Source organism: Vulpes lagopus, chromosome 6, assembly GCF_018345385.1.
Source record: "Vulpes lagopus strain Blue_001 chromosome 6, ASM1834538v1, whole genome shotgun sequence".
Lineage (NCBI taxonomy): Eukaryota > Metazoa > Chordata > Mammalia > Carnivora > Canidae > Vulpes > Vulpes lagopus.
This window is the reverse complement of record NC_054829.1, coordinates 26,377,943-26,401,568: the sequence shown is the minus strand read 5'-3', so window position 1 is coordinate 26,401,568 and position 23,626 is coordinate 26,377,943. Positions and strand designations below refer to the sequence as shown.

Below are 23,626 nucleotides of genomic sequence, written 5' to 3'. Positions count from 1 at the left end.
CCTGCACTGAAGCACCTTCCAAATTGGGAGGGACAGGGACCAGGGGCAGGACACTGGAGCAGCTCCTCTTTCCACCCGCCGCCAGCCTCAGGGGAAAGTGGACACGTAGGGGAACCTCAAAGAACTCACTGTCTCTGCACTTCCCCATTTGAAAATGAAGGAGTGGAATTAGATGGCCCAAAGTGTCTTCCAGCTCTGGGATGACACCGGGGAGCTGGGGAGCCCAGGGCTGTGACCCAGACAGACCCAGCTGAGGAGGTCAGACAACGCAACGTCAGAGGGAGAGGAGAATCCGAGCAGCAGTCAGGTACATGCCCCAGAAGCTGGCAGCGGCTGGGAGGGTGGGAGGGGGACTGGAAGGACGTGGAAAACGAGGAAGGGGAGGAGGAGTGAGAAGAGAAGAAAGGGGGAGAAAAAGCCAGCCTACATGCACTCCCAAGAGTTGTCAGTTATCACTTAAGCTTTCCTGAGCTCCTTTCTGAGCTCTGGGGCCCTCCCCCTCAAGAACTGACAAATTCTGGCAACAGCACGCTGATGGGCCTCTGTCTGTCCAACTGCAGGGAAAAAGCTGGGAATCGAAATCCCTGTTTTTCTTCCTCTCTGGACCCCATTTCCCCAGAGAAGTTGGGCGGCCTCACAGGGAACCCCCTTCTGACTGCAAGCCTGGTAAACTTCCCCCTGTCCCAGCTCTGGCCTGGTCAGATCTTGCCCTGGCTGCTCCCCTGCCCCCCTTCCTGAGACTCCTGGAGGAAGAAGCACTGCCTGGAAAAAATAACCCACAAGCTCCCTGCGGCTGGAGAGAAAGGCAGAGGGAAGACGGAGCACCTTCCCCAGCTGGCCACAGCACCGGGCTATGATCCAGGAAGAGCAAGAGCAAGAAGGGCTGCCAGGGAAGCCTCGGGACCCTGGCCCCTCTCGTCCCCAGTCAGCCCCCTCCCCCCCACCTCCCAAACCACAGCTGGTAATCATGTCCCTCAGGGAGATCCCCCCCCCACTCCAGCAAAACCCAGCTCTTTTTTTGACATGTGGCAACTTTCCTCTTATATAATATCTTGGTGTCTCCCCCACCCCCCTACCCCACTCCACCCCTGCTATTTCAATTGGTGAAAGAGCCAAAGTACTCTTCAGAGACAACTCCCACCCTGAGCTCCACCCAAACCTCCAGTGAGGTCACACTGGAAGGCTGCAGGTGAAGCAAAGACAAGGGGACTTTTTCCTCGGCTGAGAAAGCAGTCTTCCGCCCACCCACGTGAGCAGTTCAGCCTGAGGCCTGGGCGGGTAGGTTCCAGAGAGCACAATCTGATCTCTGGGAAGTTGAGCCCTTAACTCGGGGCTGCAGGGACAGAATCCCTTGCAAAAACACACAGCCACCAAGATCTGGGCTGTCTGGGTGGGCGAGGATCACCCTGCTGTACCCGGGGCCTAGGGAGTTATAAAATAATCTTGATTTACACAAGCCCCCGGTGCCCTGGAGGAGCCCCCTCCTACCACCAGCAGGACACACTCCATTTCCTCTTTCCTGGGAGGAGCAAAAGGCAAACAGCTGAAATGACAGCCACCAGCTGCTGGGTACCTACTATGTGCCAGTCATCCTGCATGCATGATCATGTTTAACCTGCACTGCAACTCTATGAAGTACTATCATCATCCTCATTTAACAGGTGAGGAAACTGAGGCTCAGGAAGTTAAGCAATGCCCAAAGCCACCCAGGAAGTAGAGAAGTGGAGAAGGAACCCAGGTCTGCCTGGTCCTGGTTCCTGGGCACCTACTGGGCTTCCTTCATAGTCACTGCCTGGGTCACTGTCCACCACACCATCCAGGAATGGAGATCTGAACGTGGGGGTGGAAGTGGGTGTGGACAAATTTTGCTTGGTGGCTATGGAATCTGAACTGATGCCCTACTAACTGTTACCATTCCCAAGTGTGTGGCTGAGAGACCCTGTAAGTGTGAGTGTGCTGGGGTGGAGGGAGGGCAATCTGGATTCCAAAGAGCAGTTTCCAACACCGAAGTTATGCTGTAATGCTTCTGATTCATAAAATGAGCTCACAGTCTCAGGGTATCCTGAATGTTGCTCCAAATGCAAATGCAGATCCCTTAAGTAAGTAAGACCTGGGGATTTCAGCACACTCCACCTAGCTCCAGCCCTGCGTGCAGTTTATTTAGTTCAGCCCCACAGAGTCAGTGCTCCACTGTGTAGGCGCAACTCCTCCATCGGACTGCAATCATGGGCTGCATTTCCTGCAGCCTGTGGTGAGTCAGGGAGGAATGGAGCCCCCCAGACTGCTTCTATACTGATACGTGCGTGCATGCATACACACACACACACACACACACACACTCACACACACACTCACAGAAAAGATGCCAGTTTGGCCTCCTGGCCAAAGGAAATGCCCAGGTAGCAGATTCCCGGGCAGGAGGTTTCACACTCTTTCATCCCAAGGTCCTTCTGGGGCCAGAATGACCAGACACACTCTCCAGCTCTCAGAAGACCAGCTATAGTGCAGGGCCAAGACACTGGGTTCGCCGGCACCAGAATCACTCACGGACTGACCCTTTCAAAAATCGATGGTACAGTATGAGTCCCAGCAGCGGAACTCAGTGAGCCCATGACATACAAGCACACGTTTTCTGGATGGAGATCTTTCATTCATTTGTTCAATTAACATATACAAATGAATGAAAGATACATATACTTAACACCTACTAAAGCCGGGCATTGTGAGAACAATACAGAACACACACTGGAGCAGGTTTATGGTAATCCTGAAATGTCCTTTCAGCGTTTCACACACAGAATCCTCATTGCAGCTGTGCGAAGGAGATACAGAGACTCTATCTGAGTTTATGTTTTGAGCACCGCGGTACGATATGTACACAAATGACTACATAAGGCGGAAATGAGTGTTCAGAAGGCTGTGGCGGCTCAAAAGAAGTGTCATTTAAAACAGGCCTAAAAGGATCAGTAGAAATCTTCCAGCTACTTGTGGCCATCCCCACTCCTCCATGAGCAAAGTATCCTTCTGGGAGACCCGGCTGCAGGCCAGATTCGCAGACTGGCCCGTTCCCATTCTAAGACACTATGCACCAGGTGCACCCCCTCCATCCTTCTCCTGTCTCCACAGGGCAGTCCTTCCCTGGGTTCTGCAGCCACGGGTGGCCCTTAACTGAATCTATAACTGCATATTGCCTTTTATCTTTTTTCTCCATTTATTAAAAGCAGCAGCCCATAGGGCTAAACAATTGAGTTATTTTTAAATCCCACATTTAAAGGCTGAACTCTCGTCCCCATGGGCATTCCAGGGCACCCTTTTCTAGAGTGAGGGGAGGGTCCTGCCTGGCACTGGGAAAAGCCACACAGGCAGTGGGCAGACGGTTCCAGAATGGGGGGGGGGGGGGGTGAAGGGTGGGGAGGGGTGCGCACCCCCTAGGTTGTTCACCCCCTTGTCCCCTAGGAGTTACTCAGACCAGAGTAACCAGCCAGAGGCCAATCCAATTAGAATGGAGACTGGGCCAGGACCATGCAACGAGATGGTTTATCATAATGTTTACACCACTATTATTCACTGTCCAGAGCAGCAGGAACAAGAGGACCCATAAATTCTCGACCTGGGAAGGTTTCTCCTTTTCCCCTTTATCCCGAAGCCACCTAACTGCCTGTGGAAAGGGTGCATTTCTCTGATCATGCGCCACACCATCCCTCCGAGGTTGTGGAGCAGGACAGGTGGTTTTCTCTCCTCAACCAGGCCTCCAGTCCCAATCCTGAAGCTGCAGGAACCAGGAGAGGCCAGACCTCCAGGCCGCCACCAGGCCAGGCTCCCCCTGCTGGAGCAGGCCAGACCACCCCTCCCCCCTAGCCACAACTGCCAACAGGGATCCCCTGCACACACGTGCCACGGCGGCCTCCATAGTCAGCCACGGCCAGCCAGCTCTCCTCCTTCCATCTCGCCGGCCCCGGAGCCAGGCTCCACACAGCCTGGCACATGGCTCCGATGTGGAATGGTGGAAGCAGGAAGTAGCCACCAAAAGTTGTGACCAACAAAGTTTTAAATGGGGCGAGAAACTTCCCCTTTCATCTTTCCAGCAGCTCGCTCTGGAGGCTGGGCTGGAATGCCCAGTGGCGTCCACTTTGAGTGGCAGGTACCTCCTCCAGGTCTGCCCTCCTTGGGGCTGAGGCTTGGAAATCGCAGGGCGGCACCAGGCCCTTATCCAGAGGCTTGGGCGGGGGCCCTCCAGGAGGGCAACCTGGCGCACACGCTCTCGTAAGCGTGAGCTGGGAGGAAGGGGGGGTTGACTACCTCCACCGAGCCGGCCATGTGCAGGGTCCACACAAAACCCGGGCCCCGAGCTCCGGAGGGCAGTCCTCAAACAGCACACGGCGAGGCGCGGAGCTCGGCAGGCCGCAGCGGCGAGGGCGTGCGGGGGCGGGCGAGAAGGATGACAGGTCTGCGGTGCGCAGCAGCGCCGAGGTGCGCGGGGTGAGCCGGCCCGCCCGCCCCCGGTGCTCCGGCTTAGGCCTCTGCTGCACTTGCCCGAGCTCCCCGCCGCCTCTGCACGTCGGTCCCCCACCCCCCGGCGCGGGCACAGTTTCCACGTCCACTTTGTCGTGCACACTGGCAGGGCCAAGGGAAGGGCTTCGGCGCCAAGTTCCCGCGGCTCGCTCGAGCCCCTCCCGACGCCTCCGGGGCCCGGGCTCGGTCACGCACGCCGGTCCCCGCGGACACCACGTTTCTCTCCAGCCGAGGAGCAGCCGCGTTCCCGGGCCGTCGCCATCGCCGCCCGCGCGGCGGGGCCCGGGCGGCTCGGAAGGGTTTTCCTGCCGGGGCCGCGCCCGGGTGGGCGGGGGCCGCGCGCGAGCTGCGTAGCTGCACAAACACGGCGGGCTGGCGCGGCGCACGCAGCTGCGGGCTGGGGTGCGGGCCGCGGGGCGCGGGCTGCGGAGGGCGGACCACGTACACACGCACAGCCCGCCCGGCCGCCCAGGCCGCAGAAGTTGCCGCGCCGCGCCCCCCGCGGCCGCGCGCCCCCGCCCCCGGCCGCGCCTGCAGGGCTACAGCCCGCGCGCCCCGCCGCCGCCGCCGCCGCCGCCGCCGCCGCCGCGCAGCCCGGGGTCCCTGGGCCGCCGCCGCCGCCGCGTGCAGGCCTCGCCCGCCGGCCGGGCACCCCACTCACCCGTCTCCTGCCCGAGCTCCAGCATCCGCCGTCCCCCTTCCGCCGCGGGCCGCCGCCTTCGGTCCTCTCCCAGGCTCCGGCCGCCTGCACGCACTCCCGGATTTTAAAAACAAACAGGCGCCTCCGCCTCCCCGCGGCGCTCGCAGGGCTTCCGCCAGCCCGCGCCTCCCGAGGCTGGGAAGTTTGCTGGCAGGGCCCGGGCGGGACGCACGGGCTGTCACCCCTCGCTTGCGGCGCAGGAGCCTCGGCGCACCCCGCGCCCGCGGTGTCTGCCTCGCGATCGCTCTCCCTCCCTCCGTGTCACCCCCAGTCCTGCGATGCAGTGTCAGGATTGCACTGCTCTGACTCATCGGTTGAGCTCACAGCTTGAAAAAAAAAAAAGAGAGAGAGAGGGCGAGAGGCAACAGCGAAGGAGGAGGACTCTCTGGCGTGCTACAAAGGATTGCACAACTCCCGGCTGGGAGCGCGGAGCGCCCAGCGGCCGGCCGGCGCGCGCGGCACGGCGGCGAGCAGGAACCAGCTCCACCACTTCATCAGCACAACTGTCTCGGGTCGGCCTCGCAGCCAGCAGGCCTGGCGCCGCCCACTTCCTGCGCCCAAATAAGGCCGGAGAAGGCGTCTTTAAACCTCAGGCGGCTGTTCGGGCTGGGGATTTCCAGCAGACCTCACCTCCACTGCCGAGTGGGTCGCCCTCCTCCCTCAGCCCAGGCCGGCACCCCCGATGGCTTTGCTGGAACCAACAGGCCACGCGGCTCGTTCCTTTCACACCAAGGTCATAAGGAGACGGTGACGAAATGCTTGGAAACCCATCGGGCCTGCCAGGAAAGTGTGTATGTGATGCTGGGGAGGACACAAGTCGCTTTCTTCCACAAGAAAACTCTTGGTTTTGGATACGGTAAATCATGCACAGTCCTCTCTAAGGCACCTTATTAAGTTTCCCCAAGTTTCACTTTTGGCTCACCAGCATCCTAGTGGTGTAAAAGGTTGTTGAGAAACGTCCCAGCCCTTATAAAAGGCCCAGTTACTTAGGTGATGAAAAGCTCCTGGGTTTAATTCTAGCAACGCAGGGCAGAGTTAGGGCAGCTTTTCACTGCATGCCCACGTTTCCCCTACCTTCCCTACTAACCCCCACCCCCACCCCATGCTTCCTTGCCTGGCTGGTGGGAAGATTTTGGCTGCTCAGGCAGCTCTTGGTGGCTCCTGCACTCAAGGAAGCTCCCAGGGCCAGGAGAAAGTCCAGGGGAGGTTCTTTCCATTTGTTTTTGGTTTTTGTTTTTCCCAAAAAGATGGGCCAGAAGCAGGTTTGCCTTTGAAGGAAAAAAACACTGAAAAATACACTGTGTCCCTGTGGCCAGTCCTGAGAAGCAAGTGCATTTTTTTGCTTTCTCAGGGAGAAGGGGAGAGGCAGTGGAATTGGTTTCTCACAGACCCTCTGAGCCTGCAGGGTAAGGGCCTTTGCCCCTGCGGAGCTGATGACAGAGACCCACCCTTGCTCCAAAGGAGCACCACTGTCTGGTCCTATTCCAGCCCTTTGCTGGCTGGAGCACCTTTGTGCACCTGGCACTCACACTTCACCCAGGAGGAAGAGGGCTTGTTTGTACCACAGTAGAATAGATATGTCAAAATAATGACAACTTAAAACAGTCTTATCTTCAAAATAAAGATAATTATGCCACGGGACTGGACTGGATGACCTCTTAAAATCCCTTCCAGTTTAAAATCCACGATTCTGTGGTTGTAAAAAGTGAATGGAGGAGCCAGGGAAACCACCTCCAACAAAGAAAAGCCCAGGCTCTAGGATTTAGCATCTGCTATGACAGTATTGTTCCTGACAATTCTCAAAGCACGTCCCCACACACAGCCTACTTAACAACCCCTATGTGTGTGAGTTTTATCCCTCTCATTTTATGGATGAGCACACTGAGGTTCAGATAGGTTAAGTGACTTGTGCAAGATCATGGGGTAAGCCATCGTTTGTCACCTCTCTGTTCCTCTTCCCATCTCCCCCAGAGGAAGACAGCCACTGAGGGACTGAGGCGCTCAGGCATGCAGGCCCAGCCCCCAAGTAGAGCCTAGACTCTCAGGACTCCTGGCAGAGGTTCAGTGTAAAGGATTTTTGGCTTTTTTTCTCCTGCTTGTCTGATTTCTTCATTCCCACTGACATCTCATCCAAGTGAGGGAAGCAGAAGCAAAGTCACTTGGTGTCTAGTGCCCACTGCTGCCTGGTTTCCTCTGGAGGCCGCTGGTCATCCTGGCCTTCTGCTAGGGCCTAACCCCCAAATCTGGCCACAAGCCAACCTGGAGCAGGCCCCTGAGAGCCAGTGCAGACCAGCCCAAGGATGTTCCCAACCAACCAGAAAACCCAGCTGGGGAGCACATTCCTAGAAGAGCCTGCCACCATGGAGCCAGGGCCCAACCTCCAGGGAACAAGTGGGAGCCACTCCAAAGGGCACTCCTCACTCAGCCTCAGCCCGGCCAGGACTTCCTCCCTGTCCCACACTGCCACACAGGCTGCTGAGCCTGGCCCAGGAAGCAGCAGCAGAAGTAGGGGAAGGTGGCGGGGTGCATGAGAAACAGAAGACACTATAGGAGTCCTGCTCATCTTGGAACAGAACAGCATGTCCCTTCACCCCAACTAAACTTCCAAACTCAGGCCATTTCAGAAAGAAGAGAGGAGGGAAAGGGGCACATGTGTGTTCGTGCAGGGGAGGAGGGCTCAAGACTGTGTCGAAGGGCCCCCCTGGTAGGAGAAGTCTGCCTCCCATAGGCAGGCAGGGATGTGCGCAAACAGCTGCAGCTCTTCCGAGAAAGCCCGGGAGGTCAGTTTTGCTGCAGATATGACAGTGCAGAATCACTGACATGTGAAGTGAAAGTTTTGGTTTTAGAAGCTCTAGTCTCTGGGGCAGCCAAGAAGGGTACCCTTTGGAGAAGAAGAAAGAGAAAGAAAAGAAGGAAAGAAAGAAAGGTAGTAGGTGTTCCAGGGACCTTTGCCATAGAGCAGGCTTTTCTCCACCATCGACCTTTACAAACTGCAGGGAAGAAAAGAGCACAGAGCTCTGGTTCTGCTGAGAAACACTCCAGGAAGCAAAGCACCTTTGACAGGCTTCCAAACTCTGGGTCCCAATGAGGGCAAAAAATGGGCCTTAGAGAGGCTTCCTGGGACTCCATCAGCTCTCTGGACTTGGCTCAGAGTGACCTGTCACTGCCATCAGCAATGTCCACCTCTATGACAACCTAAGACCATTAAAAAGCTTCCCATGGCGAATTTTGTGGCATGTGTATTAGATTCCAATTAAAGGTGTTCTTAAGAGGGGAGGGAAAAAAGCTTCCAAGCAACCGGGTCCTCCTTACCCAGCCACCCACCTCCATTAATTCTCTGCTGCCTTAGTCACTATTTAAACAGGGGTTTTCTTCTTCCCAAGCCCCAAGCCCCATGCCTGCATTCCTGTCTTTTTCCATTGTCCCTTCTCTGTCAGGATCTTTCCACAGGAGGCCAGCACACAGGGTGTGTTTAAGTGAAGAAGCAACCTTTGTTGGAAGATGAGGAATTGAGAGGAACAGACACAGTTGGGGAGCTCACAAATGGACAGTGCTGGGTTTCTTGCATCCCTGGTATCTTTTCCCTTGCCACTAAGGCCTCATGACCTCTAGTTTCAACAGAAGAAAGAGAGGCTGTGGAAAAAACAGCGAACCAGGATAGACTGCAAAAAACTGCTTTATGGCCGTATTGTACTATATGCACTTAAGAGGTTACAACTGTTCTTATTTTTACTGTTTTAGCCTATATCCGCTTCTACTAAAACTAGCCTCTTCCTTTCAAGAACCTAGTCCAGGCAAGTTCCCTCCCACCCCGAAGACCCCCAGGTCCTTCTCCATCCATCTCAGGGTGACCCTTGTGCTGGGCTCGCCCAAACTCTTCCAACCCTGACACAGAGCTCCATCTGGGTGTCCCTCCAAGGCTCCTCTCCTAGTCTCTCGTTGTGTCCTTTCCACTGAACTACTTCCACAGTGCCACCCACCAGCCTGAGTAGGGACACTCTTTTGGTGGCCATGCCTTCCCACCACTTTTCTTTCTTTTTTTAAATTTGTCAGAGAGAGAGAGAGAGAGAGAGAGAGAAAGCGCATAAGCAGGGAGAATGGCAGGCAGAGGGAGAAGCAGGCTCCCTGCTGAGCAAGGAGCCTAAGGTGGGACTTGATCCCAGGACCCAGGGATCATGACCTGAGCTGAAGGCAGGCACTCAACCAACTGAGCCACCCAGGTGTCCCTCCTCACACTTTTTGTCATATCCTTTTTGTCATGTCCTTTTTTTTTTTCTTTTCAAAGATTGTATTTATCTATTCATGACAGACACACGAGAGAGGCAGAGACACAAGCAGAGGGAGAAGCAGGCTCCCTGCGAGGAGCCCAATGCAGGACTCGATCCCAGGACCCTGGGATCACGCCCTGAGCCAAAGGCAAGACACTCAACCACTGAGCCCCCCAGGTGCCCTGTCATGTCCTTTCTGAGGAGGCAGGGAGCTCAAAACCACCCCAGCTATTAAGGTAAGTCACCCTGTGCCAATAAGTCCCTGCACTGTCTTCTCCTTTACCCTTGAAAACCCAGGAGACCCTCCTCCTCCATTCATATTTAGTTCACCTGTTCTGGGGCCTGCCACACCAGCCTACAGCTGTCTGCATCCTTCCCCCCGCCCCCCCCCCCCCACCTACCCTAGCCCCTATCACCTCTCTCTCACAGGACTGGGGTGGGTTCTTAGTGCCTTTGTCAGGCCCAAGAGGGAGCTTCTGCAGATATCCCCAGTTGCTGCTGTCACTCTGGGAGCGACGTCTGGCTGGGTGTAGGGAGGACAAAACAGGTGTGGCTGCCAGGAGGGCGAGCCAGCAGGGCCACGGGGACAGAAGCACCCTTTCTTCACAGAGCCCAGGCTGCTAGCTTCCCAAAGGCGTCCTTTCAGCACGGTTCCATGCCCCCTGCAGAACCAGCCCCAGACAGACTCCATCGCTGGCTGTTCTCTGGAGCTCAGCTTCCCTACCCCGTGGCAGTGGGCCAGGAGGAACAAGACCCACAAGATCCAGTGTGTGCAATGGGACATGCTTTAGAACATTATTTTAAAATGAAAACAAATGCTGATATGTCATGGACTAGCATCCCAAATTCGTGTTCATGAGAGTGTACAGGTTATGAGCTGAGAGCTAAATCCAAATCTTGGCTCATACTAGCTTGATGACCTTGAGCAAGTTACTTAACCACTGGGTTTTCTTGTCTGCAAAATGGAGACAAGAGCTTAGCAGTACCTGTCACACAGTACCACACACATGAAACAGTACCTGTCTTTCATAAGTGTTGGCTATCATTTTTTCTCATCTCCTGATTGATCCCCTTGCTTCTAGTCTTGCACATTTACCATCCTCACTGCCATCAGAGTGATCACATCCCTTTCTGATAGTTCCCAGCATTCTAGTGCAAAAAGCTGAGCCTGTTAGCCAAACTGTTAGGTGTGTACACTTCAGGTATGATCCGGCTCTGTCCTACTTCCTGGCCCCAGGGCCACACAGCCAAACAACATGAAGTTCCTCAAGATGATGGCTACTTGCTTACACATGCTCCTCCTCCCCCCACCTTCATCCACACCCCTAGTCTCCCATCAGACTTGAGCTCAATGGCAACTCTTCTGGGAAGCCTCCCTTGACCATTCCAAGCAGAGAAAGGCCACTGGAGTATATACTGCTGGAGCCCTCTTGGATCTTCTTTATCAGACTAGTGCACCATCCCCCAGCTACTGTGTTGGCTGCTAAGGGCTCCTAGCTGCCCCCTTTTCAAAAGGAGCTTTTGCTGGCAGAGAGCATTGCAGGCCAATGATTGATTAGGGGGTGGGGTAGGGGATGATTCCAAAAGTTCAGCCCCCTCATCTAAAGGTGGGACCAACTCTGTAATGGTGCAATTCATACTTCTCGGACCCTAGTGGGAGTCTGGCTGAGGCTAGCTAGCTCCAGCTGCAGCACACCCTTCTTTTGCATAGCTTCCTCCCCAGCCCTAGCCTGCTTCCTTCATCCCTTCCTCCTGAGAGCACTTCCTAAATCAATCCCAAGCACCCCTAACTGCCTCTGTCTCTGCTCCTAAGGAACTCCAGAGGCATCCCCTTGTTCATCTTTCCTCCATCCTGATACATTGTTCTGCTTATTGAGCTAGCTCCCTATTAGGATCAGAGCACCTGGTGCCTATACGTGGTGGGTGCTCAGTAATGCTTGTTGGTAAATGCACAAATAAAACCATATATGTGAAAATTTGAGGTAAACAATAAAATGTAACATTATTATTATCACTACTTTCATTACTCTCTCTTCCATTTCATTTTTTAAATGATTTTATTTATTTATTCATGAGAGACACACACAGAGAGAAAGGCAGAGACACAGGCAGAGGGAGAAGCAGGCTCTGTACAGGGAGCCTGATGCAGGACTTGATTCAGGTACATGGGACTTGATCTCCAGGACCTGGAGATCCAGGTCTCCAGCATCATGCCCTGGGCTGAAGGCAGGTACTAAACCGCTGAGCCACCCAGGCGTCCCTATTCCTTCCATTCCAAATGCACATTTAGGGATCCCTGGGTGGCGCAGCGGTTTGGCGCCTGCCTTTGGCCCAGGGCGCGATCCTGGAGACTCGGGATCGAATTCCACGTCGGGCTCCTGGTGCATGGAGCCTGCTTCTCCCTCTGCCTATGTCTCTGCCTCTCTCTCTCTCTCTCACTGTGTGCCTATCATAAATAAATAAAATAAAATTTAAAAAAAAACAAACAAAAAACAAATGCACATTTAACATCTCCGAAATCAAGATGGATCTTACAATCAATATAGCATGTCATGGTTTAATCAGCAGCATTTCCTTTCTTAGTTGTACATAAAATGGTGCATCTTATAATTACTGGCTTCTTAAGTTCAGTACTACTATTGCTACTACTATTACCACTACTACTACTACTATTACTCCTACCACCACAACCACTACTGAGGATCAATATCCTGGCTTCTTGGCCATGCAAGGCAAAGTCCACAGAGCTGAGAGACTCCATTGCCTGAGCTCAGTAGCTGTTAGGCAATCAAGCTTTCATAAAGTGACTTGCAATTTCCCAGAGATCAGAAGGACCCCTGTTCCAGACGCTTCCAGAAACTCCCACAGAAGCAGGCAGCTTTGTTATGATATGGAACAACCTCTTTACTGGGAGTCAGGAGAGCAAAGATTTAAGCCCAGTTCTTCCTCTAGTCTTCTGGATGATCCCATGCAGGACTTATCAACACATTCATTGAAGGTCTAACTAAATGCTTGATGAGATATAAGCCCATTCAGCACCCTGAGAGGAAGCCCTCTAATGATCCCTATTATACAGATAAGGAAGCTGAGGTTCAGAAAGCTTAAACACCTCTTCCAAAGTCACACAGATGGAATCCAATCACTGGCCTTTCAGAGTCCTTCTCTCTGCTATATGAGGACATCTCCTTGGGCTTGTGTCTTCCCAGTAAGGAAGCTGAATAATGAGGAGTCACAGACTGGAGCCTCAAAATCCATTCTCACTCCCCAGGTACATTTTATTTGACCCATAGTATGTGTTTGATTTGAAGTGAATTAAATTTCCTATCCACATTTTTTTTTAAATCAGGAGATTGAAACTAAAAATCAGGATTTCCAGGGGCACCTAAGTGGCACAGGTGGTCAAGTGTCCCACTCTTGGTTTTGGCACAGGCCATGATCTTGGGGTCATGATCTCAGGATTGGTGAGATCAAGCCCCATGGCAGGCTTTGTGCTCAGCACAGAGTTTGTTTGGGACTCTCCCCCTCGCCCCTCCACACCTCCTTCAAATAAATAAATCTTTTTTAAAAAATAAAAAATAGGGCAGCCCAGGTGGCTCAGCGGTTTAGTGCTGCCTTCAGCTCAGGGCCTGATCCTGGAGACCTGGGATTGAGTCCCATGTCAGGCTCCCTGCATGGAGCCTGCTTCTCTCTCTGCCTCTCTCTCTCTCTCTCTCCTCTCTGTGTCTCTCAATAATAAATAAATAAAATCTTTTTAAAATAAAATAAATATATAAATAAAAATAAAAAATAAAAATAGTAAAAATAAAAGTCAGGATTTCTGGTTTGTCATGAAAAACACTGGGAAAAAAAAAAGAAAAAAAAAGAAAAAAGAAAAACACTGGAATACTGGCCACACCAAGCCCTCCTTCTTGGAGGTGAAGCAGAGTAGCTACAGGAGGGGACTAGCATTAGAGAGAACAGCACCACCTTAGGAGCACCACTGTGGTGGGGCTTCCACACCCCAATTTTTCATTGCTCCCTTGGCCACTTATCATCTCACTTGTGATATTTTCTTATACCCAGCCAACCTCTCTTACTGAGAATGCCCCTGTTCCCCATGGGCCTTTGAATGAGTGACCCTTAAACCAAATGAAGTCCAAAGCCCTCTCCAGCCTTAACATCCTACCTGGCTCCTCCCAGAAGCCTCCCAGCAGCTCCCACAAGGAGGTCACTTTATGAGCCTATTTTGGAACCACTTAAGGAAGCCCCTGCCTCACACCTGCCTCCCCTTTGGCTTCCATCACTGGGACCCCAGTGTCTGTTCCTCTCCTTCCCTTCCCCTCCCTCCACACCCAGAGCACCAGTCCCAGCCAGTGAGGGAGTGAGCCAAGCATGTGGGGAGAAGGGTTAGCCCAAGCCAGGGGAGGGGCCCCACCCAGGAGGGAGTGAGGAAGGCAGGACTCTGTGTCTCCCAATAGGAAAGTGGTTTAAGGAGACAGATGGAAGTGGGGAGGCTCTACAGTCACAGAAGCCGAACACAGTTTGACACAAGATGAAACACAAACAGAAAATCATCAGGAGGAAGAATGTATAGTCTCAGCAGCAACTTAAGATATGCAAGTAAGAGCACCATTAGGGACTCATTATGGCCTGGAGTCCACATGCAAATAAATAAATTAATTAAACAAGAAAGATGCTGGGCGCCTGGGTGGCTCAGTTAGTTAAGCAACTACCTGGGGCTCACGTCACCATCTCAGGTCCTGGGATAGAACCCCCCCCCCCCCCCCCCCCCCCCCCGCCCCCAGAGTTGGACTCCCTGCTCAGCGGGGAGTCTGCTTCTTCCTTTTTTTTTTTTAAAGGTTTTATTTATTTATTCATGAGAGACACAGAGAGAGAGGCAGAGACACAGGCAGAGGGAGAAGCAGGTTCCATGCAGGGATCCCAGGATTCTGGGGTCACGCCCTGGACCAAAGGCAGGTGCTAAACCGCTGAGCCACCCAGGGATCCGGGCTTCTTCCTTTCCCTCTGCTCTCCCCTCCCCTCCACTGGTGCGCTCTCTCAAATAAATAAAAAAAATCTTTAAAAAAAAAAAAAAAAGCTGCTGATGGCAAGGCCATTTCAACAGACATTGTTGTGGCACTATAAGCTGTTTAAACCTTTCTAGAATGTGATTTGGCACACTGTGTTGCAAGAGTTGAAGACCTTGATTAGGTAATTATGGTTAGGAGACCAGATTCCATGAAAATAATCTAAAATGCCATCGCAAAAGAGTTTTTACAAAAGATGCTCATAACACCTATATATAGACCCCCAAAATTGAAATCCATTCAGATGATGGTATGATATGGTAACAGAATGAAACATGAAAGGGATCAGCAAATGGAAACAATCTGATGAAAACATTTGATGAAATCATGCTATATGACAAAATCAGCACAAAGAAATAATAAAGGTGGACTTACAAGCTATGTTAAAACATCCACAGGAATGTTAGCAATCAGAAGAGCATCCTGAACAGCATAAACTGCTAAGGTGTAATGTTAACTCTAAGTTGATATGAGTTATGGTTTAAATAAAAATAATAATGATGTAGTGTCAGGGCCCTTGAATAGGATTTCCTCACCATAAAGATACCCCAGCCCAGCTCCCAGGAAGTAGGTAAGCCCAGGCTCCTGGCCTGATGAGAAGAAGGGAGGTCAGCTGGGAGAGAGGGCTAGGACTGTGGGCAGGAGGATGGCCCCAGAGCTTCTCTTAGCAAGAGGGCTCTGAAAGATACCTCTCGCTAGAGAAACAAAGTTACACAAATAAACCCACACCATTTAACCTCTAACATCCTGGGTGCTAGATCTCACTGCTGCATTTTCACTCTCAATTTTACTAATACCTTATTTCAGCAACTTCAGAGGTGACACCAGGGCTCTCTGTGGGCTAGCCTAGGAACCCAACCGCCATTTATAGCATTGTTTCTATGGAAATGTGTTTCAAGCTTCAAGAAATCTAGCTGCTGACAACCCTGGGGCACACACGTGGTCTCTAAATTAGGGAACTGAGACAAGCAGTTATCGCTGGGTCCTGGGCTCAGGAAGACAGCTTATTACTTAGATCGTATGGTAGTTCATACGTACACCACTGGCAATGATCCCCTGAGAGCAGGCTGGAGGTCACTGTACGGGGTGGAGAGGGGACCGCAGCATCTAGGAATGCACATAATAGTCCAGGGAAGCACAAGGATTATCTCTCCCCTGCCCCACCTGCAAACACATCACATGAGATGTGTAACTGGCATCAGTACCCCTCGTGAGTATCCAGGTGGGCTTTCCAATTGCTCCCTGACCCTGGCAAACTTCTAGCCACAAGGTCCCACTTTCAGTCTGATCTCAGAACAAAGAAACTGCAAACCTCTGACAGTTCTGGAATTTGGCTTCAGCAGATAGGTGCTTGAGATAACCAGGGCCCCAGCAGGGCCGGACATCTCTCCACACATGTACTGCTGCTGTGGCTTCTGTTTTAGCAGGCTCCAACCTGCCCGCACAAGGTCTGCCCAGGGCTCTCCAGCCCTCACCCACCTCGGACTCCAAACAACATGGAGAAGTCTCCATTTCCTGCCCTGAATCACACTGATCATAGGGAAAGGATGATCAACAGCCTTCCACACAGATACCCCATGTCAAGAAAGTTCCCGACTAAGAAGAAAAGGCTACACACATGTGGGGAGGCAAGACCAAAGGGGAGTGGACGGTGAGAAGGCTATTCACCAGGAGTCCCAAGGTTCTGAGATGCCAGAGATATAAGAAAGTGGTCAGAAGAGAGTCAACTGCTCAGCCACAAGGCCACATCTACAGTTGCAAGTCCCAGCAGAGCTCATGGCAAAATGCAAGTTCAGAAGGCCCTGACTGCTAAGCCAGAGGTAGACTGGATAAATTCCAAGGCCAGCAATAAAGGGCAACTCAAAGTTTCAATACTATAATAAATATGCACGATACGGCAAACACCCAAGACACTAACTCACTAGGGCTCTACCTGGGTTAGGCAGGGCGGCAGAAAGTCAGTGTGCAAAGCACACCCTCACTACTGGAACTACAGAAGAGAAAATAGGTTGCTTCCCCCTGTGGCTGAGGCCCCCAGGACCAGGCAGGCAGCCTGGAGGTGAGCAGGTAGCTCAGAGCTGAGCCTCAGGACCACATATACTCATGCGGCTGGTTCCTTGGAATACCAGGTGTGAGCAATCATCTGGATTCTGAGGCCACTTGGAGGTCACTTGCACCAGGCACAGTCCATGCTGGGAGCCCTGCAGTCATACAGTTAGCCAGCCGGTGAGGTCAGGGCTTCCATTACCAAAAGACTCACTCAGCCAATCTGAATTCTTCAGCCCCTGTAGTGCAGGTGGCTGATAAGACATAGCGCTTGTCTTCCTGGTAGTAACAGATGGGAGGCTTGGAGGTTCCTCCCTCTGGCCTTCCCACCCAGATCCAAAGTCTTTGATACGTTAAGGTCTTTTTTTTAAATAAGTACATAAAGTATATATATTTCTTTTTTTTTTTTTAATTTTTATTTATTCATGATAGTCACAGAGAGAGAGAGAGAGAGAGAGAGGTAGAGACACAGGCAGAGGGAGAAGCAGGCTCCATGCACCGGGAGCCCGACGTGGGATTCGATCCCGGGTCTCCAGGATCGCGCCCTGGGCCAAAGGCAGGCGCCAAACCGCTGTGCCACCCAGGGATCCCAAAGTATATATATTTCTAAAGCAATTTCAAACACACAAAATTCTCTATTCATATATGGCCACTTCACCTAAATCCAGTATTTACCATATGCCAATTTATACTATGGCCAATGTAATCAGTTTTTATGCACTCAAGTGTATGTGCAATATTGCCTGCTCAAGCAGAAACCACTTTTCACCAAAATTTATCAATGTTTTCCTATGAATTAATACCATCTTCATGTTAATGTAACAACTGCACGATATTCCACTGGTCTAGGTATCATGAACTCATGAATTACATAGCCATTTGGAACATTTAGGCTATTTACAGTTTCTTGGTATTTTAAACAATGTTGCTATAAATATCTTTATGTATATAGCTCTTTTCCTCCTTAGAATTATTTTCTTAGAATAAATTCCCAAGAGTAATACTGATAGGTAAAAGGAAATTAACCTTCTTTAATAGCTTCAAGTACTACTTTTTTTTTTTTTTTAAGTAAGCTCCACACCCAGCATGGAGCCCAACGTGGGGCATGAACTCATGACCCCAAGATCAAGATCTCAGCTGAGTCAGACACTTAATTGACCAAGCCACCCAGATGCCCCTCAAGTTCTACATTTTAAAAATATATTGTTCAGGAGTGCCTGGGTGACTCAGTCAGTTAAATGTCCAACTCTTGATTTTGGCTCAGGTGTCAGGGGTCATGACATCGAGCTCCACATTGACTCCTCGCGGAGCTTGGAGCCCACTTGGGATTCTCTCTCTCCCCCTCCCTCTGCCCCCTCCCCCCCGCACAAGCATGCTCTCTCTTTCCAAAAATAAAAATACACACACACACACACCACATATGTATTATGTGAGTTACCTGGATTGCCTATTTTCCAAGGTAGTCTTCCTACCATTAAAGGTCCACTCTTTTTTCCCCCCCAAGATCTACTCTTAAAATCTACATTCCCCAAGTCCCCTTTGGGTGAGGCATCTGGAGTACACATCCTATGCTTGAATGGATGTTGGAGGTAACTCAACTGATTTGCTGTGGAGAGATGAAGAAGGAGAACAGGGATGTGGGTAGGGAGGTAGAGGACTGGGATGAATAGGAGCAGGGAGTAGGCCCCATGGAGGCAGAAACGAAGGCAAGTCCCACGGGATGTCCCTTCCAAAGCAAGCCAGTTTGCTTAGACATCAAACCTGCCCTACCACCCAAGCTTCCTCTGAGCTGATATTCCAGGAGCCAAGAACAAAAACACACTTCAATGGGTTCCTAAAGATCTTGCAAATACTGCGTGCTTCTAAGTTCTAGAAACATACTCTGCAAACAATATAAGCCATGCACTCACCACTAGTCAAGTAGGCCCATGCATGTGTGGGCTCAGCCCTAAGGGTGGTGCGACTTTAAGGAAAAAAGTTCACCTGATCAGCCATGGCAGGAAGATGCTTCTCCACAGGACTCTCTGAGTGGCATGCAGACCCCAGACAACTGTTCAATACCAGGAATGCTCTGGAGAGTCATCAGGTTCCACTGTGATGCACCATAAAGACACCACCTGCCAGATTCTGTTCATAGGCTTGTGGAATTTTTTTTAAGGATTTTATTTCTTTATTTTAGAGAGAGAGAGAGTGAGCACGCACAAACAGGGGGAGTGGCAGAGGGAGAGGGAGCAGCAGACTTCTTGCTGAGTAGGGAGCCTAACACGGGGCTTGATCCCAAGACCCTGAGATCATGACCTGAGCCGAAGGCAGACGCTTAACCGACTGAGCCACCCATATACCCCAGGCTTGTGGAATTTCTGAGCAGGAAAGAACCACATAATAGTCCAAACCTCTCATAAACAAACTGAGACCCCAAGTCTCTGCCTTGGGGTCCCCCACTGTACCCTACAATCATTGTCAGGAGGACCCATTCCTCTTTCCCCTGAGCATGAAGAGCCACAGCCCATCCTGTCACCAGGTTAAATAAGGCTTTCATTTTTAGGAGTCTTAGTCTCTCCTTTCACCATCTACTGTTTCATTTTTCTTAGTCCCTTCCTGGTTCAAAGCCGGCAGACAGTGCCAAGCATGAAAACTAAGGGATTCCCTCTGGGAAGCAGGTATTTATTCTTTTTTAAGGATAATGAGGAGGGTGCCACCTTTAAATCAGCTTCTCATCACAGATGCCTCTTCAGGGTGAGGAAGACCCAGATGCCAGGCTTTGTGTCCCTAAGTCCCCTCTCCACCCTCACCAGGGCCACCTTGGCAGGCTCAGAGAAACAGCAAAGCCATCAAGGCACTGGCTCCATCAACAGGTGCGAAGGAAGGGCGGCCAGTGTCCTATAGCGGGTAAGTTCCACTGCAGAAACACTAGGGTGGAAGCTCCAGAAGGCAGCAGGGAAGCAGGTCCTGTGGGCGTCTGCCAGGAAGAAAAGGGCAGGGAGGGCATTCAGGGGATGGGGAGCAACAATGTACAAGGCACAGAGGAGCCAAAGTGCACTGAGCAGCAGAGAGAACACCATCAGCTATACTGGGGAGGGAGTGGTTGCAGAAGAGGTGGAAAGGTGCCCCAGGCCTCCAAAGAGGGCCTCGTGTGCCATTCTGAGGAATGCTACCTTTCTGTAGGATGTGGGAAGCTCTCAAAGGTTTTTAAGACAGGGGATGTGATCAAAGCTGTGTTTTAGTAAAATAACCAGGTCTGTCAAGACTTCTTTCCCATTTCAGTGCTGCTTTTTTTTTTTTTTTTAATTATTTTATTTGAGAGAGAGAAAGAGAAAGAGAGAGAGAGTGAGCAGAGAAAGAGAACACAAGTGGGGAGGAGCAGAAGGAAAGGGAGAAGCAGGCTCCCTGCTCAGCCCCATGCAGGGCTCGACTCAGGGACTCCAGGATCATGACCTGAGCCAAAGGCAGATGCTTAGCCGACTGAGCCACCCAGGCACCCCTTTTGCAGTGCTGCTTTTAACATGATGTCATTTTATAGGGACACAAATGCACAAGTCAGTATAAATCGTGCCAGAGTACTGGCCAGGAACACTCCTGCTTGTCCTTCTGGAAGGCCAGCCTGATTCCACATTGGTGACCAAGCCTCACCTCTGGGATCACCTCCAGTTCAGGCTGTAAGAACCTAGCTCATACCACGCCCAGCTCCATGGAGGCAGCAGCTCCCACTTTCAGGGAACAGGGGAAAGGATTCTCGGAATGCTGGCAGTCGCCCCGGCCTGAGTCCAGTAGGTTCAAAACTACGTTTTTCTTTTTCTTTTTTAAGGGAAACAAAATCCTTTGTCTAAGGCCACTAGAACTGAATGATCAAGATTTCAGCCAAGGTACCCTTGGTTCAAAGAGTTATCACCAGAGGATCTGAGGGTAAGAAGGGAGCCAGTGCTCACCTAATGCAACACCCTCTCACTGTGTGGATGAGGAAACTGGGCAGGAATGTGATCGCAGATGCTGACAGCCCGAGGCAGACAAGTTCCTGCTCCTTGGGCTTTCTCTCTCAGGCAGGATACTGGCTAGAACATCTCAATGAGGCTGACATCTTCAGAACTGGAGAGGTGCCCAGTTTTGTTGCCTTGGACAGCTGGGGCACCAGGGACCTCAACCATTCCACAAACCAAGCCTGAAGCCAGAATTCCAACCTCCAGCCTGAAAAGCAAGGTAGTCCCTCCCAAACACCTCATGGCCCTGAGAGTCTTGCCCAACCCCACAGGAGAAACAGAATTCAAGCTGTTAGCTGGAGAGAGCCAAGCCTTGGACTCTGTCCTCACAGGCAGCGATAAAGTTTTCCAAGTGGAATCAAATGTGCAGGGAGGATCCAGATGCTGGGATGACCTCTCTTTTCCACTGGAATCATTCAGACTCCAGAGCAGAAATCCAATTGCTAATGAAATGCTTAGCTCTCCAGAGCATATAAGAATCCTGCAGTTTAGGGCAGCCCGGGTGGCTCAGCGGTTAAGCGCGGCCTTCGGCCCAGGGCATGACCCTGGGGACCCAGGATAGAGTCCTACATCGGGCTCCCTGCAAGGAGCCTGCTTCTCCCTCTGCCTGTGTCTCTGCCTCTCTTTCTCTCCGTGTCTCTCATGAATAAATAAATAAAAAATAAAAATAAAAAAAAGAATCCTGAAGTTTAGCTGGAGGCTGAAAGATTCAGAAAAATGTCAAAAAAAGATTACAATCAAGATGTAGATATTTTCAGTGGCCTAAGGGGATGCTATGTCTCCTCCTCCCATGTCCACTTTCAGGCAATGGGCACTGTGAGTCCTGGCAGGAGGCAGAGCTCCACCTGTTTCTAGGGAGGCTGTAACCTCCAGGGCCTCATTCTTTAGTGCCCCCCCACCCCCAGCAGGGAGAACACGGGCATGTGACTTGAGCTGGACAACCAGATGCTCAGCCTGGGTTCCGCCTCTGGAGCGAGTGGCACAAAAGAGCAGGGAGAGTTCAGAACTCACTCTGGAGCGGGGAGTGGCATCCGAGTCTGCTGGCGGCAGTGATGCGTGGCCAGCAGCATTAGCACCTTTGCGTTGGTTCCAGCCTCCCAACTTCCCGCTGGCCTGAGTACATCTGGGCCCTTGCTAGTCAGGCTTTCAGTAAGCCACCATGTGCTCTCCCAACGCATTCCTTTTCTCCTTAATTCAGCCAGAGTCCTAACACCCGGACTACCCCACCATGTCCTTTTACCCTCACAATGGTTACTCCGGCCCCCCCAAGATAACAACTACGCTCAAGCTTCTATCCCTTCGTCTGTGAAGAGTCTAATTTAAATACCCACGTCTGAGAGGATTGCAGCCACCTAATAACCACAAATATGGACAAATGCCATAAATGCTGAATATAACAACCTCCCTGTCTCTGGTTCTACTGGTTTGGGGTACTAATATCAGAAATTAAAGGCAATGCCACTCCCTTGGACTCTTCCCTATTTCTCCACCAACTCAGGAAAGGATGGCCTTGGAGACAGGAAACCTGGCTTCTAGAACTTGCCCGTGCCACTTTAACCCTGGGACAGGTGCTACCCGTATGACCTATTTCACAGAGAGGTGAAAACAAATGAGAAGCCACGGTGGCACAGTCCTAATAGCCCCGTAATTCCTAGCTTGATCGTCCTTTGCAGTCCTCTCTTTCTTGACGTCCCCAGTGATCAACACCTGATCGATTTCAATTCAATTTAATAAATACTTATGGAGAACCTTCTATGTGCCATATGCTGTACTAGGTACACAAAATCACGGTCCCTGTTTTCATAAAATGTAAGACCTCCTCATCCTTCAGCTTCTATGACGCCACGTTCTCCTGGGGTTTTTTCCTTGCCATTCCTTCCTTCCAAGTATCTACTGCTGATTCCTTCATGCTGCACCTCTTACATGGTGCCCTCCTCACCTTCTACTATATTCTCCTCATGGGTGATGCCATCGCCTTCCCTATCTTCAACTACCTTCTATGGGGATCCCCAAATGTCTGTTCCAGAATGTCTGAGAGGCAAAGGGGCTAAAGGGAGGTAATTGAGTTTGTTTGGAACTGATCTTGAAGCTGCAGCTGGAAAGTAGGTAACTATTGTTTTTAAATATTTATTTATTTAAGATTAGGAGAGAGAGAGCATGTTGGGGATAGGACAGAGGGAGAGGGAGGAGAGAAGCAGATTCCCCACTGAGTGTGGAGCTGGACTCGGGGTAGCATCCCAAGACCCTGAGACTGACCTGCACTGAAATCAAGAGTTGTCGCTTAACTGCCACCCAGGTGCCCCAGTTAAGTAATCATTTTTACTTAAATGCTGTTTATTTGAGATGACTTAGTGAGGGAATCACAGAAGGGCAACCCCCCCATATCTTGGGGATCTCCTGCCTGGAGATCTAGGCATATGTACAACTAGCCGCTAGACACCTCTCTCGGATGTCCCAATGGATACTTCCAACTCAACATGTCTGAAATTAGACTCAGTCTCTCCCCTAAAATCTGTTCTTCTTCCTATGTGTCTTAAGTAGAAACCCGAGCAAATACTCTGACTTCTCCCTTGCTCTATACATTTGGTTGGTCCTCAAGGCCTGTCAACCCAACACCCTTAATGCCTTCCTAATACAGTTCCTCCCTCCCCTACTGCTCTGGCTCACACTCCTCTTCTGTTTTGCCTCAGTGACCGCAACGATCTCCTTCCTCACTGGTCTCTTTGCTGCCCATCTTCCCCTATCTCTAGTCAATCCTTCATATCACAGCTAAATGATCTTTCAAAAAGAAAATCAGGGACGCTTGGGTAGCTCAGTGGTTGACTGTCCGCCTTCAGCTCAGGGAGTGATCCTGGAGTTCTGGAATCGAGTCCCACATTGGGCTCCCTGCATGGAGCCTAATTCTCCCTCTGCCTGTGTCTCTGCCTCTCTCTCTCTCTGTGTCTCTCATTAATAAATAAATAAATAAAAATTTTTTTAAAGAAAATCAATCTCTCTCCCTCTCTCTATCTCTCTCTCAAATACACACACACACACACACACACACACACACACACACAC

General features: G+C 51.3%; 1 protein-coding gene across 3 annotated transcripts in view; it reads right to left on the bottom strand.

Moving 5' to 3' along the window:
• MIDEAS (mitotic deacetylase associated SANT domain protein) overlaps nt 1-23,626 on the bottom strand; it is a 69,350-nt gene that overhangs the window by 35,934 nt on the left and 9,790 nt on the right. The window contains exon 1 of one of the 3 annotated variants that reach the window (XM_041758378.1): nt 5,174-5,466. The exons of the other annotated variants lie outside the window; for them this stretch is intronic. The gene's annotated coding sequence lies outside the window, so the exon portion shown is untranslated. Of the gene's footprint in view, nt 1-5,173; nt 5,467-23,626 lie in introns of those variants that run through there. 3 annotated transcript variants of the gene reach the window in all.